Source organism: Cryptomeria japonica, chromosome 7, assembly GCF_030272615.1.
Source record: "Cryptomeria japonica chromosome 7, Sugi_1.0, whole genome shotgun sequence".
Classification (NCBI taxonomy): Eukaryota; Viridiplantae; Streptophyta; class Pinopsida; order Cupressales; family Cupressaceae; genus Cryptomeria; species Cryptomeria japonica.
Window position 1 is genome coordinate 63,696,993 of NC_081411.1, and position 14,510 is coordinate 63,711,502.

The following is a 14,510-nucleotide window of genomic DNA, read 5'->3' on the forward strand; positions in this document are numbered from 1 at the left end:
TTACTGATCCATTACCTTCTCATACCTCTAATGCGATTGAGACTAATGATTCTTCTCTCTCATCTGATGGTCTTGTGTCTATGACTCCGAATGTGATTAACTTTGTAGAGCAGCAAGAAAACCCTAAAGAACCTTCCATCACATTTGATTCTAGTGAAACTATCAGGGCACCTGATGGTCCTTTATACATAGTTGCAAAAGTCAAGAATACACCTTGCCGTGGAGTGCTTATTGATCCTTCGTGCATGGTTAATATTATTACCGAAGAATTTCTTTTTACTTTGCAATTGAATCAAGTGATATATGACAAAACAGATGTGGTTGTGAAATTATTTGATGCATTTTCTTCTCCTGCAATTGGTTCTATTACATTACCTATTGAAGTTCATAACAAATCTCTTGATGTGAACTTTTCTATTATTCCTTCATCTGAACAATTTCATGTGAAGCTTGGCTATCCTTGGCTATCTTCCATGAAAGCTATTGCTTCTCCTATTCACAAGTGTTTGAAATTTCCCCATAACGGTGAAGTTGTTACTGTCAATCATAGTCTCTTTAAACCAAGTGAAAGAACTTCTAGCGTTCCTATTGATTACTTTTGGCCTAAACAATTCCAACTTCTTCCTCCGCAAAGTGATCATCTTTTCAAATCTTATCAAAAGTGGAAAACAGATATGATTCTATCCCTAAGTGAACCTAGAACACCCAAACTTGATATTCCTATCATTCTTGAGAAGGAAGTTCTTCCTTTGAAAGATAAAACTAATGTCTTTCCTCAAGAAGATTCCCAACCCATCCCTATGGATGTAACTATGTCTATGCCTAACAAACTTTCTAAGGGTAGACCTATACCTCCTCGTCATGATGGACTTGGTCTCCTTCCTAAACCAAATATTCCTCCTTTATACGGAGCAGTTCCTCCTCCTTCCTTTTATAGAGAGAAGAGACCTTCTTCTTCTCCTATTATCCAGCCTAAGAGACCACAACCTAAACACCCAAGTGATAAGGATGAGAACATTCCTCCTCCTCAATCTTCTCCACTTCCTACTAAGACTAGACGAAATTTTTCTACATGTGAACGCTGACGAAAGCGTCATCTTAGAGTTCAGGCAGCTGCCTCTCAAACTTTGCAATCTCCAAAAACACCTTCAACAAGCATTATTCCATTTTCTCCTCAACTAGAAATTGAGCCAAAATCTCCTAAACATAAGATGCATGATGGTCTTGATCCTGTGCGAGTTAAAGATCCTATTTTTATAAATCTTGATGATGATATAGATGAAAATGTTATTCATGATGAAAATATTACTTCTTTTGCTTCTGATCTAGTGAATATGAACTTGTTGATATTGATAACCATCTATCTAACGAATTTTCTAAAGCACTTATCCTAGCTCCTAGACAAGAACAACGTGGCTTGGAACATGAACATAGCCCTTGTTTGGATCTTGTGATAGCTCCATCTACTGTGTTGGATGTTCCTCCTCTAGCGTGTTCCCTGCCTTCCCGAAATATTGATCAGCAAGATCGGGGGGTAGATGACGTGCTAGACTAGTTTCATTAGCATAGTAGACTCTCTCCTCCTCTCTTGTGTTACTTCTTCTATGTGTTATTCTCATTCTTCTATTTGTTGTCCTTAGTGTTGTCTACTTGAGGATGATGCAAAGCATGGAGATCTCTTTTGGTCTCTCTCATGTTGACTCAAAAGACACGTGTTCCCTTCTTCTAGGTGACCTTCCTTGATTGGGGAATGAAGAACAATTATGCATACATACATATGATATACATGAATTATCATACAGCATACTGACCCCGAGGAAAGCGAAGTCACCTCGTGCTTTGTGTTTTGTGTCTATTATCCTTGGGTTTATCTCACACTTGGGGGCTAAATCTTTGTGATAACGTGCTCCTTTCCCTTCTCATTTCTTATATGTATCACTACCTTAAAGCAATCACCCCCGTTGAGGCGTGTGTGATCGCTTTAACGTAGGGGGGCATACATCCCGTCTATCCCTTCAGGATACTTGAAAATTTCTTGGCGAACATAGCTTTGCCTTGAAAATTTTTGGTACTTTTCTTGCATGACTCATAGTGAGGGAACCTTACTACTAATAGTCATGGTTCTCCCTCGTGATCTTCCCTTTTACTTTGTCAATCGAAGTCATAAGATCCTTAGTCCACTGGGGGCTTGGTGTGTCTTGCCTCCTTGACGTGGTGAAAGTCTTTCAATGTTGTTTCCTTGTACTTTGCCGGAAGTATGAGCGTACGCCTATACTCCCGCTAAAGTGGGGGCTAAATGTAGCGTCCTAAAATTGCGACACTTGCAATTTCGACTGCATTTCGGTCTTCATGATGGCGACGCAACACTGAACCTGAATGGAGACCCCGAAACTCATCCGCGACATCAAAAACTGCATTTTCTTGCACCCTGGCCTGATCCCTCCTTGCACCCTATTGTCCCGGGAGGTGGGACCAGAGCGCCCAGCGCCCTGGTCCCTAGCCCTATTTTGGGCCCGGTCTCCTATGGGGCTTTGGGTCCTTTTGTTTGCAAATTGGAAAATAACATTTCCTGGTCGGCCTAAGGTCGGGAAAATCAGTCTATCAGCCCTAATTAGCAAGTATATAAACTACATTTTCCTCTCCCATTTGAAAAGATGGAAAAAAGGTGGAAGCGATATTCAAACATTCAAGAATTCAAGCATTCAAGCATTCCTTCAAGCAATTGATCATTCTAAGTCTCCATTCAAGGCTAAGTGTTGCATTCAAGACAAGGATTCAACCATTGAAGAGGAGATCACATACTACATACTACATACAACATACAACATACAACATACAACAACATCTATACCTTCGCATATAAGGATACAAACATCCTTACAACAAGGTACTAGTACTTGTTTTACATTACAAACATTTACATTTACAGCATTTCTCATTTCTTGGTTAATTCCAAAATCGGGGTTTGACCTAAGGGCAAACCCCTAATCCCTAGCCCCCCAATCGTCTTCACTTTTCTATGTGTAGGTTGCAGGTACGTAGCTGAAATTGAAGATCTGGAATCCTTGTGCAGAGACGAACATATCCCCCTTCGTTTTGCGGATTTTTCGGAGGACCGTGTGCACGCCGGGTGCCATCGTCCTGTCAACTTTCGCTCAAATTTGTAGGACAGTGCCGTATTGACATTTTATTACTAATTCCAGGTCCGCAGCTTCATCCTATATCCCTATCTCTGTTTATAAGCGAATCTTTCTCACTTTTCATGCATTCCTAGCTTGATTATTCTATCAACATTCTTTACAAAAGAGGGTAGCCTTGCTGTCTTAACCCTTGAAACTCATTTAGAATCCAATCTTACATTGTGTGGGATTGGATCTTGTGGGTTTCAACCCCTCTTTTGAATGTAAAGTCTCCCCTAAGTGAAAACCGCCAACCCTAGTGACCTCCCTTCTCTCTCCTTGGAGTTGGAAGAGGGGAGAGCAACTAGGGTTCGATTTTTCCACTTTACAACATGAAGGTGTCGATACTTGAGCTACCATGTAACATTGAATCAAGGTTTTAGCATATTAAGATAATTAATAGAAACCATATTAAATTAAGTGATTAAGGAGGGATGTATTAACAGGACGGAGGAAACTGGATATTTATTAAATAATTGATATTGAACCAAGTAACTATATAAATGTCTATTTAGTAGAATATGATCTAATTAAGTACTATTAAATGCAACTATAATGAAAGGGACTTTTGAGTAAAATTATTTTTGCCCTTATAAAATTTATTTGATCCACTTGATAATAGAAGTTATCGTATTTGTTATGTTAGTAATTTTCTTAATCCTATCGCCTAGGAGTTTTATCGAGACCTAAGGTTTCGTTGGATCAGCTTGTTAAGATTTAACCTCTAATTAAGCATAGATTGCCTATAATTAAGTGTTCAAAAAAAATTAGTGGAAGAGGAATAGACGGAGAATGGTAGAGTTAGTGCAATCAACTATTAGAATATAATTAAGGATGTTAATAACCCTAAATAGATAGTGGATTATATCGGAAAGTGTTGCTTGAAATAGTAAGCACGTGAAGGTTAAAATGGAACATGATTTATAAAAACGAATGCGATCTCTTGTGTATAAGAATTTATTTCTGTGTAGGGGAAAAAGCGGGACTAGGTTAACATGCCCTAATCCTACCTTTTGACACACATTACAGAATACGAAAGAGCCTAGAGGTATCACACAGTTGGATACTTCTTTTTGTGAAAGAGAGAGCCATGGGCTACCTATTAGGATTTCTATTCCTTTGTTGTAATTGAAAGATAAAATGATGCAAGTTCAAGTCCTAATCCCAAAATGCAAGTATGAACTAATAACAAGATTGCAGAATTGAGATTAAACAATGAAAAGCTATAAACACAAGGACAAAACAAGAATGTAGATGCGTACCCGGGGTCAAAATCTGATTGAAAATGTTTGGGATGGGGGCGCAGGCGCCACTGTCCTGATTCTGTCTCAGAAACTACACCTAAAACTGCTGTTTTGCAACCTGGAAAACTGTCGGAAATGCCAAAAATTGCTGTTTGTCAGGAGGACCAGGGTGCCCAGTGCCTCTGTCCCAGGGACCAGGGCGCCCAGCGCCCCTGTCCTGGTAGGACCAAGGCGCCCCACGCCCCTGTCCTAGTCTTTTTCTCTACAACTTGGTGGGAAGGTCAGTCTCAGTCTGCTTCTCCCGGATCTGTAACCTGCGGCGTCGTCCGAGTCCTGAAACCTACACTTATATCTGAAAAGGGTATGGTGGGTGGCTATATAGGGTTTTGCCTTATTCAAACCCCCACTTCAGTGATTTCCACCTCCACGAATAGCCAAGTTGTATTGTAAAAAGTATTGTGTGTGCAGACCTTGTGTGTGTGCAAGATCCTAAAATGCAAGTAAGCAAACTAGAGCAACCTAGGAAGTAAACCCTAATTGCTTGTAAATGACAATGTAAATGCTCTAAATCAAGATGAAAAATGATCTAAAGCATGAACAAGTGATATATTGAAGCTTATGCAAAGACATGTAAACAACATGAAATCATACCCAACCCCCAGGGAGGGGTACACGCCAATCTTCAATCGGTAATCTCCTATTGCTCTTCAATGTCTTCCAAGCCCTAAACGGATGAATGAAATTGATAAAATGCTTGATAGAGGGATGTTGAATGTTGTTGAAGTCTTCAAAGATCTGCTCTTTCACTGCATATGAGGTTCCTGAAAACAAAATTCCCATCCCTTCAAATGAAGAAAGAGAGCTCTTATGTATGAAACCGTAGGTCGTAATTTCATCTTTTGGCTGACCTAGAGATTGAATCTCCCACCAATTTCTTGGGGTTAAGCTTTATTTTATGATTGGATTGTGCTCCTAAAATTTCAGGAAAAATGTCCGGGACCATGTGCACTCTGGGCGCCATGGTCCTGACAACTTTTCACGAAATTTTCAGGGCCGTCGGATATGATGATTTTAGAGAGAGTCCCGAAGTTACAGGTGATTTCGAGATGTTTTGACCCCTGAAACCAAGCCCCCAAGTTCAAAATAGGACTTAATTAGGGTTTTTGATTGAATGATGTATTGGAGGAATAAAATGAAAAGGCCACACTTTAACGAAAGGGCCCAACTTTTATGATGTGGAGGATGATGAAATAGGACCTTAGACCTAATTAATTTGATTAATTAAGTGCTAAAGGAGAAATGCAATGCAAAATGTAAAATGCACCAAGGCGGGTGCTAAAGTAGGTGTAAAATTGTACCGCCCTAGCAAGTGCGTACAATTTACGATGCTACATTTAGCCCCCACTTTAGCGGTCATATGAGTACTACGTGCATATGCAAGCTAAAGTACTGAAAAGTAAACATCATTTGAAAAAGGATATATCCATAAGTTGTCGGACGAAGCCCCCAGCGGTATCTGCAGTACACAGTTAGGAACCTCACCCTACAAAACACACATTAGATCACAAAATCACCTAATGCTTACTAAGGAAAGTGATGAAATTTGTGAGTAGCTATATGCGCCCCCTGTTTTGACTTGCTTATTAGGGAGGTGAAACAGGATAGCATGTTTACTTACGACAAATTGTGTAAGAGAGTATTGATGAGGGATGTTCACTAAATAGGCTTCATCAGAGCAATTTTTGGAACATCCCGAGAGTAGGGGAATGAAAATACGATTCCTATGCAACAAACAGTTTGAAAATTGCATCTCCCAAACTCAAGTTATGATGAAATGAGTGATAGAGGAAAATTAGGGTTTTGAAAGTAAAGGTAAAGGAATGAAAGTTTATACCTTGAAAGTGACATTTGCAGTTGTCACTTTGTTGATTTCTAAGTATTGTTCATTGCAGCAGAGCCCACATAGCCATCATCATGCCTTCATGATGACTGGAGCATCCCACAAGGATTGAGATCATGCAACAGGCCGTGATCGATGACGAGCCACTGGACGAGGTGAGTTGACTGAATGTTGACTTTTGATTTTCTGCATTTCTATTGACTTTGACTTTTTGTGATCATTTGCGGGCCCTGGAATCTGACCCTGGGTCCCACCCAGGGTGCCATGGTCCCTGTGGGGTGCCATGGTCCTTTCAGGGCGTCATGGTCCCTATGGGGCACCATGGTCCCCTCAGAGCGCCATGGTCCCTGACAGGGCGCCATGGTCCTCTCAGGGCACCATGGTCCCAATCAGGACTTGGTGAGGGATGTTAGGGTTAGCATATGATGTTTGACAGTTTGCATGAATGATTTTGATGATTTAGTACTGATTATACTTATGTTTTTGTGTTGCAGGGTCTCCCATACATGAGAGAGCACACCGCGGGGCAGATTCTTCGCAATCTACGAGATCAGATTCCCCGGCTAACTCAGGCAGAGAGGGATACATTGTCGATCGTGGGTTTATGGTATGTGATCCTTATGCCGACCATTCGATTTCATCCTGCGATGCTGATGGCACTTATGGAGCGATGGGGTCCTGACACATGCACATTCCATCTTCTAGTAGGAGAGATGACGGTTACACTTGAGGATGTGTACCACATACTTCATCTTCCTATCAGAGGAGCTACTGTGACATATGCAACCGATCGGTTAGTGGAGGATCATCAGAGGGAGTAGGTATACTGCATAGGGAGAGTCATGTCGAGTGAGACGAGAGGTCGCATCATGGTCAGCTAGCTCTTACATCCTACAGGAGAGGTGCCCCTTGTAAGACGTCTTATGATTGCCATCATTGCACTAGCCGTCTGCCCTAATGGGTGAGGTACGCACATGCATGGGGGTCTCACATGGTGCATTAGAGCTATGGAGAGACATAGGAGAGTATATGCTTGGGGTCAGAGTATGCTTGCACATCTCTATCCTGACCTTGAGGAGTATGTGTTTGGACAGGGTTGCAGCTTGATGACATGCACACTTCTGCAGGTGTGGATATTTGAGCACTTCACATGCACCAGGCCCGTCGGCTATCCGATGAGTACGGCTAGAGAGCAACCTAGGGTGTTTGCCTATCCACTTACCAGTGAGTGGAGATTTGGGTATCTGCTATATTGGAGAGTGATACTTGATAGATTGACAGCCGAGGTGACAGTATGGAGACCATACCTGCGGATGCACAGATGGGATGGGATGGAGAGACAGTTAGCATGCTTACAGAGGAACTGCCTACTACGGGGACGGTATTCACATTTCATAGTCCCATTCTACTTTGACTGAGTATGGAGGTAGTTTGGGCTAGAGCAGTGTGTTCCAGCTGATGTACCCATCTATACTTGACACTCACGAGTCCTTCCCAGACCTAGAGCAGTAGCGAGACCGACGATAGATGACATCGAGACTATAGATATAGAGGGATCCGATTAGGATGTGGTCACTGATTACTCCACAGAGCTTGGAGCACAGCGCAAGTATCTCTCATGGTTTGTGAGATCATACCCAGGGCCTATCTTTCCACCAGATCACCCGACAGGCCATCCAGGCCCATGGAGACATGGAGACTGAGATGAGGATCAGGGATCCAAATTAGAGGAGCTAGAGGAGGGAGAGGGTCATGAGGAGGCAGGAGATCCTAATCCACCCATAGGAGATCAGCCCAGTGCCAAGGAGGAGGAGGAGGGAGAGGAGGATGACACAGATAGAGATGAGGAGAACGAGGATGCAAGTGAGGATGCGGACAAGGATGAGGATGATGATGAGGAGGAGGAGGATAGAGATGATGAGGAGGAGTTAGATGCAGCTCCCCACCATTTAGGAGATGATACCATAGCCTTGGATCCTCCTCTTATTCCCCAAAAGGGGGAACATGAGGTGATACAGAGACCTGTTTCTAGTACGGGCCAGCCTACACCCATTGTGCACAGATTATTTGAGCGTGGGGAGCCTAGTAGTTCCCAGTCACAGATGCTACCATATCATGATCCCTACTAGTGTGAGGGAGATCCAGGTATAGTAGGTTTATATTGATTGATTAATGTTTTGATGATATATAATGGTACTAATACAAAAATCTATTCTACTACTACAGCTAATGTGCAGGAGTGGCGTTCCTTGATTCAGCAAGCAGTGACAGATATTGCCACGCTGGCACAGATCCCTAGTTCCTCACAGATTGCTTATAGGCCTCAGGGGAACGCGGGTCGGCATGAGGACTTGTTTTCCCCATTTCGAGTACAGGTGGACATATGGAGGGAGAGAGAGAGAGTTCTATTAGAGAACCTTCATCGGGCACAACGAGATCTAGTAGCAGCTCAGGCCGAGGCTACCTCATATCGCATGATCCTTATGGATAGGGATCGTAGGAGTTCCTCTCGGAGTCACTCATGGTCTATATCGCGTTACACACCTATGGGTCCCCCTTCACGGCTAGATCAGGAGGGAGCGTCTAGTCGTCACTCTCCAGTCACTAGCCCTAGGGATAGGAGATGATCTCATGATGTAGGATAGGTCACATTTTTGATGTATAGTGACCTATTTTTGTATACGATCCACATACATATATATATATATATATATATACATGCTTCGCTTTGTCTCAAATGTGTTATCTTTAATGCTTAAAACAATGTATATTTTGCTTTGATTAAAGTTAATACATTTGGTAGGTGTACATGTACGTTCAGGATTTAATTTCCATGTGATTGATTTCTCAATGCTCCATGATTAAATTGATACATGTGTGACTTAATTAAAATATTTAATCAAGTACTCCATTGATGATAGAGAAGAGATATGCATTAAGTCTAAGAATCATATAACTAATGTGATTTAATTTTGAACTTAAACACAACATTATACGATTCCACTTAACACATAAAGACATTGTGCAATATGCTAGCATAATGGAAATGTAAATCTTTTACAATTTACATAAATGAATTCAAGACAAACTATAAAGTAAAGAAACATGCTTGTCAAGAATGAAGCAATATAGATTAAACACCATATCATTTAATTCTACATGCTCTAATTAGGATATACTAACATATTACCCAATGTTGAAGAACTGAAAAGAAGATAGACGAAATGAAAGGTAAAGAATGAGGAATTAAGCATAGTATGTATCTACGCAAGTGCATAGCATTGATAGGTTCTTTAAGAGGCGTACCATCTACATCTGCTATTTTGTAAGCACCTGATCCATAATCTTCAATAACGATATACGGTCCAAGCCAATTAGGACTAAATTTTCCCTTTTCTGCAGGTAAGGCATTCACATTGCGCTAATTCTCATAGAGAACTAATTCACCTACTGAGAAGGAACATTGAATAACCTTATCATTATAACTTCGTTGTAGAGTTTTGTGATACGCTTGAATATGCTCAAGAGTGTTTATACACTGTTCATCAAGCATCTCAAGCTATTGAAGTCGTTGTTCTCTATAAGAGTCATCATCTACTATACCTTTGAGAGAAACCCTAAGTGATGGAATCTCTAACTCTAAAGGCATAATAGCGTCAGCACCATAAACAAGATTATAAGGGGTAGTTCCTATAGCAATTCATACACTCGTTCGGTAGGCCCAAAGAGCATAGATTAGCTGATTACTCCAATCCTTACCATGCTTATTCACGGTTTTGCGAAGAATTTGCTCAATTATCTTATTGGATGATTCAGCTTGACCATTTGATTGAGGATAGTATGGTGTAGAAAATCGGTGTTTGATATGATACTTCTTGAGGAATTTCTTCACATCCTTGTTCTTAAATGATGTCCCATTATCTGAGATTATAGTGGAAGGTATCCCGAATCGAGAAATGATGTTTTCTAGAAGAAATTGACAAATCACTTCAGCAGTAGTAGAGCGAAGGGGAATAGCTTCTACCCACTTCGTAAAGTAATCTGTTGCAGTTATAATGAAGGTGTGTCCTTGAGATGAAGGAGGAGAGATTTTACCAATGAGATCCAAACCCCATGCGGAGAAAGGCCAAGAAGCTACTTGAGAACAAAGTTCTTGGGCAGGAGCATGAATCAGATTATTGTGTTGTTGACATTGATGACATTTCTTAACAAATGAAAAAGAATCCTTCTGCATAGTTTGCCAATAGTATCCCATATGAAGCAATCTTTGAACCAAGGATTTGCCTCCAAAATGCCCCCCACAGGCACCTGAATGTGCCTCTTCAAGAGCAACGGGGATTTCTGATTTGTTAAGACAGCGAAGGAGAAGACCGTTATAACCCCTTCGGTAAAGAGCATTAGAAAGAATGATATATCTAGCAGACAGCTTGCGGATTCTAGCCCTAGTGTTCCTATTGGTGGAATCAGGAAAGGTACCATCGGTCAGATATCTTACGATATGCGAATACCATTCATCTAAGTCTATAAAGTCACAACATGTCACCAAGCTAGAATCATCTACAATAGCTAGAGAAATAAGGTTGTGAATAACAAATTTAAGATCAACCACAGGGTCCTCTAAAGATACAAGAGAAGCCACACATGCCATTGCGTCTGCATGTCGATTATCTTTTCAAGGAACAGGTTCCATGGTATAAGAATCAAATTTTTGTAATAAAGAGATAGCAAGGTCTTTATATTGTGATAATTTGTCTTATTTTGCTTGATACAGTCCTGTTACTTGTCTTATAATCAATTGAGAATCTCCATAAATATGTATGTGCTCTATATTCAGAGCTAAGGCTACTTTTATTTCCACTATAAGAGCCTCATACTCAGCAATGTTATTGGTACACAGGAAATTTAGACAATAGGATAAGGGAATGGATTTCCTTGTAGGAGAAATCAGAACAACACCTGCCCCCAATCCCGTATGACACTTAGAACCATCAAAGTATAACTCCCAAGTTTCATCTTTCTCTATAGAAAGAATGAAGTCATCAGGGAAAGGCTCAGAATTAGGGAAGGAGAAAGGTGAAGGGGCCTCAACTAAGTGATTGGTCAATGCTTGCCCTTTAATTGCTCTTTGTGAAACAAATTTAAGGTCAAATTCAATTAACATCATAACCCACTTAGCTAGGCGTCCTGATAAATCAGTTTTAGAGAAAAGATGCTTCAAAGGATCAAACTTTACCATGATGTGGACTTCTGAATTTAAAAGATAATGTCTCAATTTCTGAGTCGCAAACACCAAGGCCAAGCATTGTCTTTTTATCACAGAATATCGGGTCTCATAATCAAGTAAGGTACGACTTATGTAATAAACCGGACATTCCTTACCATCTTTATCATGTTGTGCCAACAATGCTGCGAGAGCATGAGAAGAAGCAGCTGTATATAGAAGGAAGGGTTTAGAAGGTTCGACAGGTTGAAGAATAGGAGGACTAGCCAAATACACTTTTAAATCTTCAAATGCTTGCTGACAATCTTCGTTCCATTGAAAAGTGATATTCTTTTTGAGAAGTTGAGTAAAAGGAAAGGTACGATCCGCAAGTTGAGATACGAACCTATGAGTAGCTTGAATCTTTCCTTGTAAGCTTTTAAGTTGAGACACATTTCTAGGAGGTGCCATGTTGACAATAGCATCTATTTTCTTAGTGTCCACCTCAATCCCACAATGCAAAACTATGAATCCTAATAGTTTTCCACTATCCACACTGAAAACACATTTTCGGGGATTCAAGCGCATGTGATATTTACGAATTCTTTCAAAGATTTGACAAAGGATTTTAATATGATCTATGCGAAGAATGGATTTGGCTAAAATATCATCAACATAATCCTCTAAAATCTTATGCATATAATCATGAAAGATAAGGGTCATCACTCGTTGATAAGTTGCACCGACATTTTTAAGTCCAAAAGGCATCATTATCCAACAAAACGTACCCCAAGGAGTGGTGAAAGCGGTTTTGAATTGATCTTGAGGGTTAATGAAAATTTGATTGTATCCTGAAAAACCATCCATGAAGGATAACAAGGCATGTCCTACTGTAGAGTCAACTATCATGTCAATGTTTGGAAGAGGGAAATCATCTTTTAAAGAAGCCTTATTTAAATCTCAAAAATTGGTACACATTCTTATTTTATTATCTGGTTTAGCCATAGTGACAATATTTGAAATCCATAGGGAATAATCAATAGGGAGAATAAATCCAGCCTCCAATAATTTTTCAATCTCAGCCTTAACAAGCAGAGCCACCTTAGGATTCATTTTTCAAATCTTTTGTTTCATGGGCTTAGCATCGAGAACTAAGACAATATTATGAGTGACAATCTTAGGATCTATACCAGGCATGTCAGAGTATGTCCAAGCAAAGATCTCAGGGAATTCATGCAATAAATCTTCATATTGTTTTTGTTCCTCTTCATCCAAACACTTTCCAATTTTAATAACTTTTTCCTCCTTGCAAGGATCCATCTTAACATCAATGGTGTCACTTATGAGAAGATTACTTTGTTGAGGAGTATCCTTTAACTGAGGGAATTCTTTCACAATCTCATCATTATCAATCTCTTTTCCAAAATAGGCTTCAATGTTCAAACAATAAGGGAGTCCCCTATTGTGATGATAACGAGGAAGAGTATCATATGCTCCTAAAAACTCAGCTAAAGCATCATCGGTAGGAAAGATATCCAAAGCACAGGCACACGAAGGATCCCCATCAATATACTCGAGGTGTTGCATTGATAGAGATGTAGAAATAGCATTAACACTAATACATGGTCTCTTAGAAGCTTTAGTGCGCTTGTAGGGATTATAACCAAGCCCAAAGATCATATCATAAATATTATTCTCTAGAGGAACCTTTATTCATTGTTCATGAGCACCACAACCATTTCCATGATACCCATGCTTAGCTAGAATATGAAAACCATGACCATAACGATCAACCATTTTAGAAAGAGAAGGTGGCTTTTCATAAGACAAAGAATCAAACTCTTCAGAATTAGAGGTGTGAGGAGAAGAATTTTGAGAAGCGGCCACGAAATTATTGCTCATAGGTTTAGGTAAGATTGACTGATTTTTAGCTTCTTCCTTCTTTTCAACTTTAAGCTCTCTAGAAGGAACCTTATATTCACCAGAGAAGAATCTTCTTTAGGAGCTCCAGACTCATCCAAAGAATTTTGATCATCAGAGAGAGAGGATTCATCGATAGGTATCTCATTTAAAGAGTCATCACTAGACGAGGACGGCTTAGAAGAACCCCCTTTGGAAGTAGATGTTTGTAAACAAGCTTGGAAATTAGTATCACCTATCAAGGTATATGTCTTATTGTTATAAATAAATTTAACTTGTCTATGCAATGTAGAGGGGACAGCTTGCATACTGTGAATCCAAGGTCTCCCTAATAACAAGTTGTATGTTAGATTTCCTGACATAACATGGATAGGAGTAGGCAAAGTAACGGGTCCCACTGTGAGGGGTAAGGTGATAATACCTAATGAAGTCTTAGCCACATTGTCAAAGCCTTGAATGGGACGAGAGTCAAGCTCAATGAGGGATGTATCCACATTCATTTTATGCAATAGATTAATGCTACACACATTAAGGCCAGAGCCATTATCTACTAGTGTTCGTCTTATAGCAGTGTCTTTCATGATAACCACAATCATCAAGGGATCATATTGATGTTGAATTTCACTAGTAGGCAACTCATCTTGGGTAAACACAATTTGAGCTTTAGGATTCATCACAGAGTTAACCAAAGATGCTATATTACTAGATGTATTCAATGGAGGAACATTCAAATCTTTCAAGGCATCTTGTAACATTCCATGATGAGCGGAAGAAGTTTGAATCAAATCCCAGAGGGATATCTTAGTAGGGGTAGCTTTAAGTTGTTCTATGAGATCATATTCCTTACCCATAACTTGTGAAATACGTGGAGCTTGTGGAAGAATTGGTTGAGGAGTAGGAAGAGAAACTGGAATAACAGGAGGAGGATTAGGTTGCCTATTATTTCTGGTGTGATAAGTATGGGCAACCGCATGATAACTCTCTCTAGTTAATTGCTTGACATAACTATAAGGACTTTTAGGTTTTCTTCCTTGCACAGTGATGATTGGTTTATTCAGAGTAAGAAA